This window comes from Opisthocomus hoazin, chromosome 5 (genome assembly GCF_030867145.1).
Source record: "Opisthocomus hoazin isolate bOpiHoa1 chromosome 5, bOpiHoa1.hap1, whole genome shotgun sequence".
Lineage (NCBI taxonomy): Eukaryota > Metazoa > Chordata > Aves > Opisthocomiformes > Opisthocomidae > Opisthocomus > Opisthocomus hoazin.
This window is the reverse complement of record NC_134418.1, coordinates 61,408,345-61,428,918: the sequence shown is the minus strand read 5'-3', so window position 1 is coordinate 61,428,918 and position 20,574 is coordinate 61,408,345. Positions and strand designations below refer to the sequence as shown.

General features: G+C 39.0%; 1 protein-coding gene across 5 annotated transcripts in view; it reads left to right on the top strand.

Moving 5' to 3' along the window:
• BMPR1B (bone morphogenetic protein receptor type 1B) overlaps positions 1-20,574 on the top strand; it is a 259,241-nt gene that overhangs the window by 113,229 nt on the left and 125,438 nt on the right. Inside the window, exon 1 of one of the 5 annotated variants that reach the window (XM_075421486.1) lies at positions 18,610-18,616. The exons of the other annotated variants lie outside the window; for them this stretch is intronic. The gene's annotated coding sequence lies outside the window, so the exon portion shown is untranslated. Of the gene's footprint in view, positions 1-18,609; positions 18,617-20,574 lie in introns of those variants that run through there. 5 annotated transcript variants of the gene reach the window in all.

Genomic DNA, 20,574 nt, shown 5'->3' with positions numbered 1-20,574 from the left:
ATTCCTCAACATGTGCTGTTCTATATGTTTTGCCTTCATTAGTTCTTACAAGTACTGTTTTACTGTGCTTGAGTACAAGCTCTGTGTAAGGTCTTTTCAGAAATATCTTAGAAAAATTTGGATATCCTATTGTATCAGGATTTTTTTATACATTAATAGGAGATTACTTACATGTGATACAGTTGCTTTTTTTATGGGAATCATAGAATCATAGAAAGTTCTGGGTCGGAAGGGACCCCTAGAGGTCATCTAGTCCAACCCCCCCGCAGCGAGCATGGACGCCACTAACTAGATCAGGTTGCTCAGAGCCCTGTCCAACCTGGTCCTGAATGTTTCCAGGGATGGGGCCTCCACTGCCTCTCTGGGCAGCCCGTTCCAGTGTTTCACCACTCTCATTGTAAAGAATTTCTTCCTTATATCTAGCCTAAGCCTACCCTGTTTTAGTTTAAAACCATTAGTATGAGCTCTGATATACGTATTGCTTTTTCTCATTGGGAATCTTGCAAATTAACTGTTGTTAACTGTTAACTGCTATGCATGGTTGGTGCCTTTTTTTTAATAACTCTACAGTCATGTGCTTTGAATATTTCTCTTTCTGTCTCTTCCTTCACAGTTATTTTCTTCCTCCTGTACAATATCCTTCCATTCTATTCCTTAATTGTGTGAAATCCAGTAATTTAAACTGTGATGTTTTTCTTCTTGTAGTCTAAGTGACTGTCATCTAGCATATATATTAACTGTGGTCTTAAAAACAGGATATCACCTAACAGTGATTTAGTAAGTAGCTGAAAATATTTAAATAATTTAAATAGACTGACTTAGAGAAAAGAACTTTAAAATTGGGCTATTTTATTCTCCTTCTAAGTGAAATTAGGCTCCTTTTAAAAACAAAATATGGGTGAAAATGTTCAGCTGTCTGGCTTTCACTCTGACAACTTGCTGGTGGTTTACAGCAAAGTGGGCTCTTTGCCTGGTTCATTGTCTTGTGCTTCATGGCAGCACTTATTCCCTGATAGAGCCAAGGCCTCCATTTTTTGTCCAAAGAAGAGCAAAATAATTACACTGTGTTGTTATAAATCTACACTAATGTAGTTATAGTTTACCTCAGTGCCTCATTTCTTAAGAACGTCTAGATCATTCTTAGGGTATATGAATAGCCTGCACTAAATTTTTATTCATGAAGCAGAAATTTTAATTGGTGCAGCATTTGTTGATTGTGCTGCGATGAACAGAAAACTGAAACCACATTCCCCAAATTACCTGCTGTGTGACGTCTTTATATTTTTTTATGGTCTTCTCTTCAGACGTCCTGTTACAGTATTGCTTCAGTTGAAAAGAACAAATAGGCTATTTATTAAGTGTGCAGTCAATAGCATTTCAGCTAATAATGAATATGCACTTACAATAATCTATCAACAGTAGAGGTTTTTTTGGAGTCATGTATGATCTTCCTGTCTGCTCCCTGGAGCCCAAAGTATTTATTACTTGGAAACAAAGACCCTTAGAGTCAAAGGTAAGCAACAGTGTGCTGAAAGAGCAAGAGCATGCCCGTAAATGGGAATATGGTGGAGAGCAGTTAATAGTGGACCTCTGGTAGGGCCCACTGTACATGCAGTCTTCTCTTCCCACCCCATCCCCTCTGAGCTCTTTCACCTAAGAGGCAGTTCCCTCTGGCCACGCTCATAAAGGGTGAGTTCATGTATCATCATATATTTTACATGCATTTATTAGTCTACAAGGAATGCTCTTGCATGTTTGTTTTAGCTGAACACATAGCATTTGGTTCTGTAGATCCCTCTATCGAGTGTATTGTTGAATACTCTGAGTGGATTCAGTCTTCCGTGAGGTTGGACCCTTAAACAGTGTTTGGATGAAAGCTATTCTTAAATATGTAAAGCCTTCACGACAGCATGGCCCACCCATGACGTAAAGCAATAATCTTTGAGTGAGCATCCTTTTTCCAAGTGATTATTCTTCATATGGACAAATTTGTATCATGGATGGGCATATTTAAGAAAATAACATAAATTAGGAATTGAATTGGTCTCTTTTCCGTTACTTTATGAGTAAAATCTAACAACTCTTACAGTGCAGAATTCACAGAGCTCCAGCGAACTTGAAAAATCTGAATTTTGTTTTACTTTGAACTCTCTACAAATAAATATTCTAAAGCTGAATAGAATTCACTCTAGTGACTGAAGATTATTAGAATGGCTCATAATGCGAGTATGAATGAAATATGATAAAGTCTCATTGCAATGTTTGGCACTTGTTCAGACTTTCAAATAGACATATTCAAAGAGGAGAAAGAAAATTGGTTTGTTTATAGGGTTTGGGTTTTTTCACTTATTCCTTATGGCATTTTAAATACTCTTTGAGATATGTTTGATTACAACAATTTCACAGCGATGCTGACAACACTGTGAGATTATTTTCCTTTTAAAATTCCCTTTTTGTGTTTCAGTTGTAAACACACTGCAAGCAACACATCTAAGTAAAGCTCAGATCAGTGCTGTTGTAAAAAATGTACACTGTGCTTGTCAGACCTGAGAAGGTGGAGATGGTTTGTTAGCTGAAGATGTCAGGATTTGTAATAAAAAACAGACTAATAATTAAGATTGCAAGGGAGAAGAAGCAAGAAACCCAGAATCACAGGAACCTGAAGTTCAGATTTCACATGACTTGACTTAGGTTTTCATCTTTTGCAAATAAAACAGTGTGTGTAACCGTGTGTGACTTACTGTCCATGGGCTTTTTTCACAAATTATTTGTTAGAATCATAATAGTTTTTTTTCCTTGACAGAATGTGGAGAATCCTGTGGTCCTCTCCATGAATGAAGGGACCTTTTTTGTGGTTTTATGATTTTCTCTCCATTTTGCAAGTTTCTTTCTTCAGTGATAGCTATTTTATTAGTACTGTGTTTAATGAATATCTGAGGTGCTTGTTAAGGATGCTTTAAATTTTGAAAATAGTTGCTGATATTTTACTTTTGATAAAACTCATATTTTTGAGCTTGGGAGAAAAATGTCAGGGAAAGTTTTAAGGAAGACTGTCCTTTTGTTGGTGTTTGTAATGCAGGTGGAATTCAAACTGCTTCACATCACTGCACTGAATTGCTAGAAATGAGTATGCCTGTACAGGATTTTATCTCTGTTCTAACTAAATTTCTTGCATTAATTTGTATTAGGTATACAGATGATTCTGTATCTGTGTATATATGAATCTAAACAATTAGACGTTTTTATAATCCCCAGAAGGGGAGGAGATGTCTGGTTTCTGTTGCTGGGTTAGGGGAGGACCTGCAAAACCAAGGATAAGCTCCAGAGTGCCCTTCCTTCGATGGCAGCATCTCCTTTTCTCCTGTCAGCGTATGTTCTTAAAGGAAAGCAAACAAGGAGGAATATGTAGCGTAAATTTAGGATGTTGAAAATGATCTCTGCTAATTACATTATTTTGCACATTTGCTTTCCCACTGGAGTTCTGTGACAGCTCACTCTACCCTTCTGCTTTTCGTCCCCCACCTTTCAACGTTTTCCCAGGTGTTCTTTCGTACGGACGGGCTTTTAAACTCGTATGAAGCGTGAGGAAACAGTGACGTCTCTGATAAAGTCAACCAAAATAGTTTAGAGGATCAGTTCACCTTCGCTTCACTAGTCAGTCCTGTGGCACCCAAAACACATTTTATTGGAAGAACTCATTAGTAAAGAGTAGGCTGTGTAACACTATGCAGCCGCTTTCAGTAAATGAATGGATGTGAGTCATTTACTCCTATAAATTCTGACGTTAGGGACTAGAGTTGTTCACTGGGAAAGAAATGCTGCTTGATCTGTTTTGACTTTAAGAGCTTGCCAGCCCCTGCTTTACTGTGTGAAACTAGCTCTTTGTGATAATACATCTCCTAATTTTGCCAGACAAATCAGAGATGATGTCGAGATGTGTCAAAGCGGCAAGGTATCAGTAATGGATTATTGACTGTACAATAAATGCCACACTGATGTTTCGACTTTGTGGTTAAAGTTGTTTAATAATTCAACAAGAATTCCAAACAAGTCATCTATAGGTGTGTCTCTTTCGCTGTAGTTGTCTCTTGCTATAACTGTGTCTTCTGTTTCTTGTGGCATTTCTGAATAGGGAAGCACAGTGATGTAGCTGGAAGATTACTCTTGATTTACTCTCTAATTAAACAGCTAAATTATTTTTAGATTAAAAAAATGCGTACAACATGTTTCGACTAACTTCATTTTTAAAGATTGGTGTCTCAAGTGAGTGTCAACTGAGTGAGTAAATGAGAAAGTGTTACTAGACTAGACTATCACTAAGGCATTGAACTGCTGTTCATCAGTTTTAAGAGATGAGGAAGTAATTTTTTTAAAGCATAAAGAGCTACCCTGATGTCATGAGGTGTGTTAAAGACTATTCCTTATGCTTGACCTCAATCCATAAAAGCTCAGGTATGTACCAGCTTCTTTTCCCACAGCTCACTAAAAATGTTTTCGACTAGACCCACAGACATCCCATTACATTTACTGAGAATCTTTCTCCTCTGACTTCAGCCTTCCAAGATTTTGGAAGTTGTCATTACTGACCCAAGTGTTGTTTTAACTGTGGTTTCTTTATCTGTTCACTGGTGAAGTTCAACATGCAGTGCTAGAATTTGCATGCTTAATGGAAGTTAAACATAAGGCATGACATGAACCAAATCTTTCCCCTGCCTGTGTGGCTCACTGGGAAGCATCTGCTATGGCAGTGAGGTGGCTGGTGCAGGAACCGGTCATTCACGATGGACATCTGTGGTTAAGGACCACAAAGATGATACAGTGGCTACTGTGTGGAGCTGGTGAAGTCCGACTCCAGAATGCTTAGTTGATTATTGATTTATTTTAATTGATTTTTTTTTTTACGTATTGTGAGACCGAGAAGTTGGTGCAGGTTGAAAGTAACAATGATAAGTTATCTGTTACTTGTTAGTAGTGGCACCACCTCGGGATGTTCTCGTGTTCCCATGTCATGCATTTCTGTTTGGTAGAGAGGTACTGTGCTACAGTAAGAACTAAGCAGGGGATCTATTTATATGGTGTTGTCTGTCAGACAGCAATTTGACTTCTCCCATATTTTTTTCTGCAATACCTTCAAGGTATTATTTTAGATATATGCAGCCAGGAGGATAAACACAGTTTGAAGCACTACTTCTCCTTCTCTGTGGCACCCTTGAGGGAGCATATGCCAATACAGTGCCAAGACAGATGATGCATGATTGAATTCTGACAAGTAACGGACATAATTTATCATACAGGGTTGATTCAGTTGGAAGCTGATGGAATGCATGCACTTTTAAAAGTGGTTGAAGTTAAGTGCCGAATTAGATGTGTAGACTTTGGGAGCTGGTGTTAGAATAGAATTTTTGAAAAACTGAGTTATTTCCTTGGAGCTTCCCTTCTGGCAATCTTCATCACTGTGCCTGGAGATCAGACTGACTAGGGGTGCTACAGACGCGAGTATAGCTTTGTGGCCTTAGGTATGGCATGTAAGTGTCCATTCACATGGAATTCTGAAGTGTTGCGTTGTAATGCAGAGTTTGACCATAGTGGTCACTTGGCAAGTCTAGGCTCTCTAGTTTGAGTTTTTAGGGATGGTTTTGCTTTTTTTTTTAATTGCAACATTGTGAAGGTTTTGGCGGAAGTATTTGATTCATTATGACTTAACCTAAGGCAATATTTAGTTTGAAACCCATACAAGAATAAAGATATTTAATGTAAATCAAGAAAATAAATATTTGGGGTCAGTTACTTTTCTTCTTGAAGTGAGTGATACAGACCCCATGAAATTTCACTGAAGCTGATAGAAGCTGTTGGTGACTACTCTGAAAAAAACAATCTTTTCAGCCTTAGTATGTATGGGATAAAATAAATTTGCTTCTTTTTGAAAGTATCTTTTTGGATGACAACAGTATTACCCTTGTGATGTATCCTCTGCTAATCATCTTCAAAATGAACACAGCATGAAGCGGTTGATTGAGTTAAGAATAACAGCTTCTCTTCCCAACTGCTGTTTTTAATGGTGTCTTCCCAAGGTATCCTTCAATGCCCACTTGGTTCATTACTCTCATGTCCATTCCCTCTGCAGTTAAACAGATGTGATCTGTCTGGGTATCAGAGAAAGGAGGCAAGGGGCGAACAGGTATCATTTATTTCAGTGTGAGATCACCAAGTTCAAATTAATTTTAATTTTCATAAGAGGGAATGCCTTCATGAAGCAGAAATGAATTTTCACAGTTTCTGGACAGTTCTATATTTTTGTGTGACAAAATCCCTGCTATAATTTCAACAAATTTTAGTGGTCTTCGAAATGAAGAAATTACATCATTAAAGGCCAGCTGATTCCTTCTGACTTACCAAGTCTAACACCTTGCCTTTAAAAATTTGTAACATAATTCACTTTTATTATTTCTAAGTGTAGATATCTTCTATGAATTGCATACTATATATATTTATGTTCTTGGTAAAATTTCTGTGCTAGTTTCTTGAAGAACTTGATGAGAATACAATATGAAAGACAGGTGGCTATGATGTATGCATGAACATACATTGTATACATGTTTCCTTGGTATTGCTAAGTCAGTACATCAGAATTTCTTGGTATTGGTAAGTCAGTACACCAGAGTAAAATGTTTTTTCTTTGGCTTTGAATGCCTGCAGATTGTACCTTTCTAAGGAATGGGGAGGAAGATTTTACTCTTACCAGCTAAAATGAGCCTAGCACGCCGCACTGCTTGAAATGTGCTTCTCAGGAAAACTTCCTGGGAGGGGATACTGAAAAGGTAGACACTGTAATTAAGAGTAGCTTGGGGTAAGTGCTTGACTGATTTTTGACAAATTCTGTTCCTTCAGTATGTTTCTCGTTACAACTGTAACTGAAATCCTGTCACAGGGGAAGGTAGAGAGAACGTAATTGTTGAAAACTCTCAGAGAACCTTGACCATTTGGGGAATCCAAGGGCACTTGGGCTGTCTTCTTAAGTCAGAGTGGAACAAGTTTAGAACCAGAAAACATTGTCAGGACAAACTGAACTTGAGCTGAACTCAGGAACTTGAGGAGACAAATATGTGACTATATGAAAGAAGAAAAGGCAAAGACAGGATCAGAGAGCCAAAGCCCATCAGAACCTGGTCTAGAAGATAGGCTGAGGACTGGGAAAACCTGTTAAGAAGTCAGGAGCGTGAACTAGAAATGGGACAATAGTGGGTGGAAATCAAGGTACAGGTGTGAAGACAGAAGTGTATAGCTACAGCCAAATGGCACAGCTGTCATCAGTTAGTCCAGCTGTCCTCAGCTGGGTTGGGAGCAACCATCAGTTGGCTATATGGGCCAGTCTAGAGGCATAACAGGCTCTTAGAGACAGAGAACAGGTCACCTGAGCAGGTTGCCCCCACAGAAATTGACAGTGACCCTACCATGAGAGACTGGGTCCCTTATTTGGTGGATGTCACAACCGCACTGAGTCGAAGTGTGTATTCTTTGAGTAAGTATTACAGAATTAGGTCCCTAGTTGTCAAGCACCCTGATAGTCAGTCGCTTTCAAGAGGTATCTTATTTTTTGTAAACGTATGAGGAGTTAGAAACCTCCTGCTGGGATGAAACGTTATTTGAAATAAATTTTCAGACTCAAGCTTACAGTTCCACAATTGAGGATAATTAACATAATTCGTTAGATGCTATACATTGTGTAGCATTGAATGACTCTTTGCACTGAGTCACAAAACTTGTGGAAGACCTGAATGCCTCCAGCAATGTCTTTAAATTCTCCAGATTTCATGAAAGCAAACTGAAGCCATGTGCATTAGTGTCTGCACAGCTGATAGACTTTTCTACTGTGCAGTGTGCACAAGAGTAGGCTATGATGAAAACTGAGAACTCAAACTCAGGATGACCGCAATTTCACATACATTGCATTTGAAAATGCACCAGTCTAGATGACAGATGTTACTATCCTTCTGTGGTTAATACAGGTTTGTCTAAGTTTTTGCTACATTATGAAAACCCTTAGGGGTGCTTATTTTCTTATTTTTCTTGGCTGGTTGAAAAGTAACGCTATAGAATGCCATAGCATTTGGTCTTATTGCTTCAGTCATCTGCTCAGAGAGCTCACTCAGAGTTTCTAAAGCATTTATTAATCAGAGAAAACAGCAGAAAAAATTCTGAAGGTTTTCTGTCTTGCATTTCCAGTTAAAAGGGAACGTAAGCCATCTTTTACAGCATGTGACACACAATAGCTAATTCTAATATATACATCTTCAGTTAATTTTCTTCTTTAAACTAGGAAACGTAGCTACTGCCTATGCAGATAAAATTTAATTCTGTGATGGTTTCATAGGTTGCCCTAAGTTCCTAATTTTGGGGGTAATTCAGAGTTTTGGAGGAAAAAAATTAAAGTTTCAGAGTCCAGAAGTAGAAATATATTGAAAATAATTCATATGATCTATCTTTTACTGATGAATTTGCATACAATACTGAGATGTTGGATTCTACCAATATATTTCTATAATGTAACAGAAGCTTTCAGGTGAGTATTGACTACGGAAAAAATGGTAGAAACTGGTGGTCATCATCTACTCTATTAGTATTCTAGTTTACATTCCCCTGCTGGAGAGACTGAATTCTGAAACAAGCTAAAACTTTCTAAACCTACACTGAAGTCAAATGAAGCAATGCCTCTTAATAGTTCCACTATATTTGATGACTATAGAAGACAGTTGGGGCTTTGTTTTCTTAATATAGTAACTTCTTTGTAAAGAATGCTGCTGTTAGCTTTGATAGTTTTCTGTGAATTTCCTGATGTAGCAGTGACAAGATAAGACAGAGAAAAGTGTGAAATAAATGTTTTAGCCTGTTCAAACAATGCTTCCTCTGAATTTTAAAATGCTTGGCCATGCAATCGTGCTTTTGAGATCATTAGGAATTATTGTGAGCTTGCTAAATTTCTCACCTGATATCTGTAATCAAAATGAAGTTCTTTGAAGATGCCAAAGTTCAGGATCTCTAAGAATGGAAATTAAAAACAGAATTCCTTATTACAAAGTTTTCCTTGTAATGATCAGCTTCATGGAATGACCATATCTCTGCCAAACAGCAAGAACAGAGTTTCTGGAAGCAGGAAAAAAAACACCAGCTGGTAATACAGGAGTCTTTCTAAGCATGAAAACATGTCCATTACACAAACAGAAACAAGTAAACATGCAGTGAGTTTGTATAAGATCTGAAAAGTCATTTTTAAGCTATTTGTGACTAATACAGGAGGTATCCTGTGTGATAATAGTGGGTAGAAGGGTAGACAATAAGTCTACTCTTGGTAGAACTTGGGGCAGATTTAAGTCTGCAAGCCTCACAGATGTAGAGCTTTTTGAACCTATAGAATCAAGTCATAATCTACGTGTGGCTTTTAGCGTAGACTTTTTTCCCTGTCTGGCAGGAGTAACCAAGGAAGAAGTCTTCATTTAAGTGAGGATAAAATTTGCTCATTCATAAGGAGTAAAAACACAATGTACCAGGAAGACACAGATGGAAATTCTCAGATGGTAATGAATTTTTTTTATAAGGTGTTTGAATGTTTCTAGAGGCACAATATGTTAAGGTAGTTTTCAAAAGATGTAAAAATAATCTTGCAGATCTTTAAAGCTATTTTTGTGGTTTTAGAACTTTTGGCATGATTTATTGTATCATAACTGATGTAATAAAAGAAAACAGAATGAGATGCTTTTAAAAATACACAGAATATTTGGAATATTTTTCATTCTTTAAAATGGTTTATAGTTGCAAAATTCCAGGCTTCTGGCCATAATTTGGATTTTAGTGTCTGCTGCAATCTTTCAGTTTTATAGTGTTACTGGAAATAATTTTTTCCTTATAATACTTTTCTTACTGGTGGACACATTCCTTTTTTCCTTCCCAAATAAGCTGAATCTTTCACACTGTTAGTTTTCTTTTTTCAAGTTACTTCATTCAGCAGGTTTTTCGTTGTTTTTAAGTGTGACTAGGTGATTATGAAGCTTTGGCATCATTCATCTTGCTAAAATGGGATTTTGGAGCTGTACTGGTCCATACTGTTTGTAGACCGTTCTGTGTCCCGTGGGTATTATCTAACTATAACATCCTTTTACAATTTATGATACTGTGGACATATTATAAATAAGCCTATTATCTTTGATTAATATTAGTGGTAGCCCTAGATTTAGGGCTAACCAGATTGTGTTTTAAGACTTTGAGCTTAAGTGATGTACAGTATTAGATTGCAGACTTGCTGGGTATGCGAAATACAAGCAAAAAAGCAGCTGTAATACATTCACATTTTTCTTCAGCTATCATTCTCCTTTCACAAACTGCAGGCTGTGATTCAACTAAACCTTGCTCATGGTTAACTTTGCATGTTGTGGTTTGTCCCATCAACTTCAATCGTCAGGGTAGGAAGAGACTTAGAAATGCATAGTTGGCATTTCCTTCAAAGCGCTCCTGTTGCTGAAAATTTTGTTGGAGGCTTTCAGAAACTCTAGAAACTCTAGAAAACATTAGGGTGACCCAAGTTAGCATCTGATTCTTCTACATGATACGTACTCTAGCTGTGAGATTTTAATGTGAGTTATCATTTCTAACATGGGGACACAGGAGATTTTTCTTTTCCTTGGTTAATGAAATGAATGGAGACAGTCACGACGTTCATGAAGTGATGAATGACAATAATATGGTTTTAATCCTTGTGGGGTACTGGGCTAGATTTTCAGTTGAGAAGGATCAGCATAATAAGCAGTCTCAATGTAAAAAAAAAAAAAAGAATTTGAGATTGGATGCACGTGTTTCTCAAACTCAAGACAAACTTTGTAGTGTCCATAGTGGTGGAGAATGGACGTTATGTTTGGGAAAATCTCTTGCACTGGTGAATTGAATGAATGCTGCTTGGAGTAAAAAAACTAATTCCTTGTGTTTTCCGACAGATGAGATCTAGCATGGTATTTTATGCTGCTTGTGGATTTTAAGAGGCTCTGTTGAAGTTTTGTTAAAAAATTAAGGTTCTTTTCTTGAACGTTTGGCTAACACTGCTGTTCCTTCCTTGCCCTCCTCCAGCTCATCCTCTCAGTGCTGTCAGACTTGTCCAGCATGCTATGCTCTCATTTTTTGTCAGCTCGCTGCCCTTGTGTCATTTGATGTCAGTGATGCTGGTTTTGTGCGCTTCACTAAAAGAAGTGTTTGTGAAATCCTTCTCTTGCTGTTGTTTATGTGTCTCCTTTTGCTTTTGTGTGGCATGTAGTGATGTGGTATGGCAAAGTGATGCGGTGTATTTGTTTCCGGAAGTAGAGGGATGTGCATGTTTCGTTAGAATTACGGGCTTCTCCTGTACCATTTCCAAAAATCTAAGATAATTCTCTATTTTACAGATTAAGATGTCCGAGAATATGTTTTGACTTTGTACTACCCATAAAGCTATGATAAATACTTCAATTGCATGCTCAGTTTTATTAAACCACCCTGTTTGGTTTCTGGTTGTTCAGGGACTTATGTGTGGCAGCTTAAAAGTTTGATGGAATGATATTATGCAACTGTCGTGTACATCAATGAGGAGGAGATCTATGTGCAGGAGTTTCATGACTGAGAAAATTGTAATGAGCAAATTAGTTGGAAGACTTTGCATCTGGCAGTTCACTAAGGCTTAGAAATTACCCATGTCATCAAAATGTTTTTTCATTTTAAGACAAAAGGTTTCTGTGGCATCAGTGACGACCTTCTAAACCAAGGTTTTATAAACAGTCCATTTAAACAAAGTCCACTTCAGTACTGGTGTATTACTAATGATAAACTTAGTTTTTCAAGCTGTGCGGTAGAAATAAATAAATTATATGAAAGGAGAACCTTAACTGTGTAAAAGGTACTAGAAGCACTTCCAAAAGCTGTTGTTGATGTAAGCAGTGAAAGTAAAGCAGTAAGGGTTAACGTATCTTTCAACACATGCAGGAGGTGAAATTCCTGTTTTGTTCCAAACTTCCTGTTAAAATTTCTCGACTTGACTGAGCTGCACATGGGTGGGTGAGCACTGGCCATGACCTCAGTGGTAACCTCAAGGGTGTGCCGGGATGCTAGCCCATGGGTTATGCCAGGCAGTGCCAGCGGCTGCAGAAACTGCATTGTCTTAGTCACACAAGCTTGATGGTTCTGTAAGCCTTGGATTTATGTATAGATAATGTCCTGGGGAAAGTGTGGAGGGCAAGGAAAATTTCGTGGTCATAAGCTACCTTAGAAAGACACCAATTCTGATATAAAACAGACTGCTGTAGCTTTTAGTGGTTAATGCAGTTCTGAAGTGTTGTATGTTTTACTTGGGCAAAACCTCCCAGTTATGCCATCTAAGGTCTTGATTAAAGGCAGGAGACTTGTCTGCATTTTTGGTGCTTGTCCCACAGCGTTGACTGAGGGCATGCAACAAATACAGAATTGTTTGTGCTGGTCTTGCCATCTTCTTTTCAATTTCCGCCAGTTTTCCACTTTCAGGCCTCCATCTCTTAACAGCCCAGTTTCTCAGGGGGCACACAGAGGTGGTATTTCTGCTTTTTGGAGGGATTTTTAAACTTTGAAACTCATGTTTATTGCAGGGCAGGACTGTGGATTCCTGCTTCCAGTGATGTCTCATGCTCACTGTCATGCTGTGCATAATTACGAAGTACTAATTTGGGCACCAAATACCTGACTACTGACAGAAATTTTGAGAGGTGATGTTAAAGTCTATTTTTCATCACGCTGTGAATACCCATATGGTCATAATGCTCTTATGTGAATTCTATGACAAACACACACCTTCTTCAATTCAGAGAGCTTGTTTTATAGACAGTGTTTTTGCAGAATTTTTTGACATCCATGCTATCTGGGAATTAAATTCTATAATCATAGTTAGATGGTATGTAAATGTGCACTGTAAGGGGGCTGAAAAAGAAGTGCTTCGTCCTCCTTCTCCCTCCCCCATTTTTCCACCTGCTTGTGAAAAGCTGTATTTTTTTTTTTTTTTTTATTCAGACAAACCTCATAATTACCCTTCTGTGCCTGATCTGGGCCTGCAGGAAAGGCCCGCAGCATCTGTAAAACTGGCAGCAGCACGGTATTTCCAGGCAGGCGGGGTGGGGAGCCAGTCCATGGCTTTGTCTGAGCAGCTGAGAACTTCATCTGAGCCGTACTGCGGTGTACAGTAACACCGACCTGTGCCATCGGCAAGGAAAGCACTGAGCAAGTGTTGGGGCCAGTATTTATAGACCACTACGTAGCAGTCCTGGAAAGAGAGACGGAGAGGGAGTGCGAGAGAAATCTTGGCTGAGCTGAGGGCAATTTTATTTCAGGTTTCTGTTATTTAAACAACGTTAAATAAATCTCCCTTGTCAAGTTTAATCTTCTCTTGGTGAATCATAGCAGTCCTGCTTTGCGTTATGACCAGGTGGAAGCAACAGATTTAAAACAAGACAGTTGAGGGTAAGTAAGTGATTTACTGTCACTTTTACCTCCAGCGTCCCAGCCAGCTCGCTGCCCTTGGTGGGCACTGCATCAAGAGCTTGGCGTGTGTTGTGACTGCGGCGTAGCGCTGCCTGCTGTGCAAGGGTGTTCTGCGTGCGGGGATTTTGTATACGGTTACAGAGGAATATCAGGTGGTTTCTTCATTTAGCAACATGCTTGAAATGATCAGTTAGCATCAGAGGAGAAACACACGCAGTCTACTTCCACTACTGAAAGCAGCGCGGGTGGTTGAAAATACTACCTCTTAGTAATGTCTAGGCTGCATTTTAAAGCATCCATTTCTTGATGTAGATAGATGGTTGTACTTGCATGGCAAGCCTGCTTTTAGTAGAGAAAAACAAGAAGTTCTGCTCAGACTTTGGTCTGCTGTTGTATTAGCAATTGGGGTCAATACTTCAAGACTTGTGGTTTTCTAAGAGAAGCAGGACAGTAGTTAATGGAAGTTCTTGCATACCTTGGTTTAAAAGGCTGAAGGAAAAAAAAAAAAAAGGTGAGCAGACAAGTGGGTTATTAGGAGAGAAAAATTTCCCCTCTGTCCTGAATTGCCCAAGGTGACATAGAACACACACGCCTGCAGGAGATTCCCTGATAACAGAAGGGAAACGAGTGTTTACGGCAAACCGTTAAAACCAAGGTGAAAGAGAGACTCTCCCTCGCCTACCTTCACACAGGCAGCTCCCTGCAACTTCTGAAAAATGAACCTTTTTCCATTACTCACAATATCTTTTTCAACAGCCTCCTCAATGCATAAAGGCTGCTGAGTTCATTAGTCTTCTTTGTTTGCATATTCTAGGGTGTAATTTTAAAAGCCAGGTTACCTAAAAAGGGGATAATTCTTCTTAAACTCTCTCTTGGCAGCAACATGTGAAATCCGTACAATTCAACATTGATGTTTACTATGGTTAGCTCAGAGAAGATTAATGTGTTGCTTAAAGAACACAGCGTTTCCCTGAATGAAATTTATCAGTTGACAGCCCTGGAATTACTTCTTTAAGTTAAGAAAATATAGACTTTGGCACCAGTTGATGATTTCTGGGTGTGAGTGGGAGGGTGGCTTGCAACTCCAGAGGGTGTTAGACACATACTGAATATGTGTTGAAAACAAAAGTGTGTTAAAATAACTTTAAGCTTGAGACTAAAACTAACAAATAAAAGGAAATGCAAGATAGGGCTCACGTTAGATCCCTAACTTTACTTGTCAACACCAAAGTTTTGTGCACACAGGGCAAGTAACGTAGTCACTATCCACTGGTTTAAGACTTACCAACTAAAGAAGAGGAACAGTGGTGGTTTCCATGTAAGAAAAGCAGTCTGTATGAGAACCTGTAGAAAGACACGTATATATTTAAAGATCATGATGATCATTATTTTCTATGTGTATCATATATTCCACATCTCAGCTAGAACTCTTGTTATCACAGACACTAGAAACTTTCAGAAACCACTTTGGGAAATGCAACAGGCAAGACAGAAATCTGCATTACATGGACAGTTAACAGTAATAAAACTAATCTGCAGGATCTGCTGGCAAATTCTCTCATTGTGGAGCTATTCCAGTACATGAGCATTGAAAAAAAAATCAACCAGCTGCCTTAGAACCAGTGAATTTTATAGAGGACAGCACTGCCACATCTCTCTGAGCTTTATAAATAAATGATAAATGCAAGCTGAAACTTCCTATTTTTTCCCTCTTCCTTACCCAAATTTATCTCTGCTTCTGTTTGAAAGTGATATGCGTGTTCTTTTATCTAGTGTCTTGGCCAAAAGGCAATTAATAAGAAGTGAGAGAAAGTACAGTTGTTGAACTTAGCATGGTGTATTTGGACAGAGTAGATTACTAGTCATTAGTCCACATCCTCAAAGTTGCATTGTTATGCCTGTACATCCCTAGATCATCATAGCCTTGACAGTTTCTACTATTACTGTGTTTTACTGTGCCTTTTACCACTATAGGCATACAGATGATTTACCGTTGGTGAGCTTGCATTGTCCTTTCAAAGCATAAACTGTTCTTCAGTAGCTGCTTGTGTGTGTATCATTGTCCTGTGTTAATGCAGTTTACCTGTGGGTAATGGGTAAAAAAAAGGTCTCTTATTTATAACCAGGGACCATAAACTGCAAGTGTCTACAGTGTTGTGGAGTAGCTGATGTAGAATGGTGTCCACCTGACTTTACAATGAGGTAGGTTGTTTACTTCCCATATAATTTAGTAAAACATTTTCTATTTTGCATGTTTAAGTGACATTCAAGGGAAGTTGTGGAGAATAATGTTAGGTTTGCAGATGTTGCTGGTCTCGCCTCGGGGAAAAGAATAGCCTCTGAGTTGAATTTGACCTGTTCATGGAGATCTTCATATAACCACATACGAACTCTGTAGGTATTTTTATTCTTTGTGATGGAGTTTTCTTGACCCTTCCTAAGCCCCACAGAGAGGTGCTTTAATGGCATGTTAACCTACTGATCAGTGAACTGTGTGCTAATGGGTCACGTTAGAGGCAGAGATTTTCTCTCTGATAGCTGGGATTATCCATGGAAACTCCAATTACCTGCTGGGGCTGGGGTGAGAAAAGTCACACGCTGCCTCTTTAGCACTTGTGTCTGTAGGAATTGTAACAACATTGGGTGTTATAGGGGTTAATGTTGGGGCTTTTTGACTATTGTTAATATGCCTGGGAGGGCTCTCACGTGTTTACCTGCTCTGATGGGATGAACTCCCAGGCTCAGTGAGGCTGAAGTTGTCTTCCAGAAGTTTTACAAAACTGATGCCTAGGAAGGCTTCACGGGAAAGAACCATAGGGATAACTTTTTTTATGATGCCCCTGTCGCCCCATTAATAATTGGAGCATGAGCAAAGACATAGAAATCCGTTAGTGGGCATGGCTCCATCTCTTCACGACCATGTTATGTTTGGGATTAGATGTGGTTTATCTTTGTTTTACTGAATGTCAGAAATCATCCTGCCCCTTTTCTTAGTCATTCTGGAGCTTGAAACTCATTGTATAACTTCAGCTTCAGCAGCTGCGTTTCCAGGGATGGTGTGAACTGGGACATTTGCTTTCATGCTGTGTTTGCTTGCTATTTAGCTTGCTCTCATGTTCCATTTGAGAAGTCCCCATCAGAACTAGGTAATCAGGTTGACACAACAGCATCATCCATGCTCTGCATTCATGCGGGAAATGAGATTATGGTTTAGCAAAAAAAAGTACATGAGAAAAAAGGAAGGGAGGAATAGACTTTTTTTTTTTTAAAGTATGCATGTGTACACGTAAAGGTAACTTCATGGAAATAGGTGCATGCCTTGGTTGGAGGTAGTCCTTTACGCAAAGTGTGCTGCACAAATAACAGAGGTAGTCTCTAGGAGTTTCAGTGGTTTATCAGAGTGGGGAGAGGGCTGAGCATGATTTCTGATGTTATTTCCAATGGCAGCATGCCAATATGGGAACTTAGCTTAAAATATAATAATTTTGAAGACATTTTAGTTGGGGAAGCTGTCTTGGATCTGGGAATGAGTTTCTAGTCAGGATCAGAACTACAAAGAACAATATGTTAAATCGCTGATACCTGATGGAGAGAGCACACATGTGGATTGTGGAGGATTCAAGTGTAATCTCATGGCTTTGCCTGATTCAAGTCAGTCAGGGATGTCGGCCCTCATTTCCCACACTGTAGCTGAGCACTTCCCACACTAGCCTATGAAATACTGTGAGCTTCTCAAGCCTCTCCACTAGAGGCTATTTCTCTTTGTACTATATGCTGAGATACTTACTGAACTGTGGACTTAGACCTGGATCTCCAGTACCGTAAGTGACTCTGCTAACATCTGGGGTATTGAGTCACTCTGGGTTTTGTGATCTGTCTTAAGAAATACTAATTTCTGTGAGCAAATTATATTATACAGAGCAGGCTGTTAGGTATTCTGGAATAGTATTCTCTCTTTCCCATGTGATTTTTGGGGAAATCTTTTTGAAAGTTCTTGATTTCAAGAGATTGAAGGGTAAAATTTCTCAATTTTTTTTTTTTAAATATTCCTTTCCATCAGAGTTCTTGGCCATCTCTCCTAAGCCATCCCATTCAGATTTCATCTTGGGGCAAACTGTTTACTAGTAATATACATTGCAGTATTTATTTTCATCTTCAGGTTGTTTTCTCTGTGTTGTTTTGTTCTTTTTTAAAATATATGTTCCCATGCAGAGATGGGAAAACGGACATAAATTTACTTTTCATGCCATTGTTGCCTCAATTTTGATACTTTTTAGTGTCAGAAGAGTGGCACGTGCATCTTTTCATTGACATAGCTTGCTGATGATGAGTTTGGGAGCTCTTCAGGTTTTGTAATAAACTTGAGAGCAAATAAAAAAAGCAAAAATGGGCTTATGCAACCAAAGAAAAACATTTGTGTGTTGAGAGTCGGTGTTCTTTCTGTATTCAAGTGACCCCTGTCTGGCTCCCATCTCTCCCAGAGGTGACATTGCATTTTCTGTTCCTTCCACCTTTGAAATTATGACTGGGTGTATTCCTTATCCTGAAAACCTTCCTAATCAGAACTTTTGAACTCTACTTGCAGCTCTCCCATATAGCGATGTTATTGGCATGATGCCATGGATGTTTAAAAATTGAACTGGGTATACTCCTTGAATGGGTACCGAGTATTGGATTTTGCAGTTTGATTTGTATTTGCAAATGACTACCAAGTGCTTCTTATCATTAAATTTCCCTCCTGGGTTAGAAAACTTTAACTAAAGTAGTTTACATCAACAATGTTATGTATAGATACCATGAAAGTATTTAATGTCCAAAGGAAACACTGCTTAGCCTGAGAGCAGATGCACATTTAACGTGTGTTTACAGAAGGCTGTATTTGTGGGCACTGAGTCCCTTGATCACTGACCTTTATTTTTTTCCCTGCATACAGGAAGTCCAGTCTTATTTGAGCCAGACTTACTTGCTTAACCAACGCTCATTTAGGCAGACCAAGAATGTGGAGAATTACACATGATCACTCGTTAATGTTGGTTTAGAAATAGCATTTGCAGCGTGAACAGTCCTTTCAAGTTTCTCTTGGCCTACGACGCGATATGTGAGTACTTACAGCATGAAGAAGGCTCAAGTTTTCATGCCGTTTAAAAAAAAAAAGCGATCTTTTTTGGCTACTGCTGCTTCTGATTCCTTTGTAGTCTTTAATATTTGTGTAAAAATATACATTGCCATTGCTATCACTTCTCTGTGGTTTGGAGTTAAGCTACTGAATACTGATAACCTCAGATACATCTTGAAATCTGATCTAGATTAACATTCTCATAGTTTAGGAGTTACAAATGCACAAAACCTCCTTGACTATACAGAAAGAAGGGTTTGGAAAAAGCTGGAATTTTTAATGTGCTTTTTAGTTTAGATGCTGTCTTTTCATATTGGCTAATATGGGCAGACTTTAACATGGATAACCTCAGCAAAATAACGGGGCTTCAAACAGTGACCATGCAGAGGAAGAACCAGGCAACTACTCTATGTTCTAAAATGCAAATTGAAAGTCTTCAGCCTGTTTCTTGCTGTGTCAAACTGGCCCTCAATAATGCATTTCTCACAGCAGAGGACAAAATATTCTGATTTTTCTTAATCCTTTGCAGCCCAGATTGTTACTTGGCCTGCAGGCCATGTGTTTGAAATCTCTCTCTTAAGGTCAGCATACCCTTTACCTAGACTTTGCACTGTGTGCCAGGGCACTGAAGTGAGACCATGGTTTCTGTAAAAATTAAAATAAGCCAGTGAATTGTAGTTATTTACTGTATTTCATCCCACCTCAGAAAGCATAAGTGTTAAGTGTGATTTTTAATTAACAAGCACATTGTCCCAGTGCTTTGGCTTGGAAAATTACATATCAGTATCTAGACAGTTTAGTAGACCATTCATTCCTCCCTCGAAGTCATAAATAACATCCTTCAACTTCCCAGGAATGTTTTTCTGCTTACTTTTAGCAGTCATAGGTACATATGAAGTATTAATGACCAAGGTAAAATAAATGAAGGGTGATAATTGAATAAGGCTATACCATTTGCGAAATAAAACAAAAAAATACCCCTTTTTATCCTTGCATCTCCTTTACTTCATCACTACAATGGCTAGTCATGACATACAGCAAGAGTTTTGCCTACTAACCTTGAAACATATCTTTGTGTTTATTGTTGGGACCTTGCTGGCAAATTGCACTTGACAATGAGATGGTGAAGGCAGGGGGAAGCAGGCCAACCTGGGACACGCAGTTCTGCTAAAACCTTTCAAGGTCCGTAGAGTGCCTTTTCATTTCCAACGAATCAAATTACCAGCTGGGCAGCTAGTTTGGTTAGCTAATCATTAATGTAGGACCTATGAATTATGGAGTTTGTAACCTTTTCTCTTGCTAATTATTATTTTTGTGTATGCTAAAATACCCTTTCTCCTGATGCTGTCAGAGCAGCCTTTAACAGAGGCAAGCACACTGAAACCTGGCCCGGGTTGTCCTGGAGGTGGGTTGCCCAGCCTTTGTCCACAGCTCCGCTGTTGCCTTGGCTTGGAGGAAACCAGTTCTACTGGCACCCTTTCATGGCCAGCAAATTTGGCAACTGGCCCATGGTAGGTGCTGTTTGTGGGCAGCCCTCTGCAGCCCTGAGGGCCAGGCAGCAGCTGCCCCAGGGCTCCTGTTGGAGGTGAGTGTGTGAGGTGAGATGCTATGGCGTGCCCTTCACGTTGGTTGTTTTTCACTTGGGATAACTCCTTTCTTCTTGGGATGAAATGAGCATGTCTAAGAAGTGTGATGCATATGTAATGTTGTCATTCTTGTTGCGTTAGTAGACAGGTGGCCTTTAGCTATCTTGTGCCAATAAGATCAAGGCCAGGTAGGCACCAGCTGATGTTCATCTCTATTCCTTCTTCACACTGCTTGTGTCCTCCACACGTGGTGCACAGGGCCACCGTGGGTTTGAAAGTAGCTTTAACTCATGTTTTCTTAGCACGATGATGGAATGAATTTGAAAGGATTACTCTTGCGTTTGCTGAGGGCTG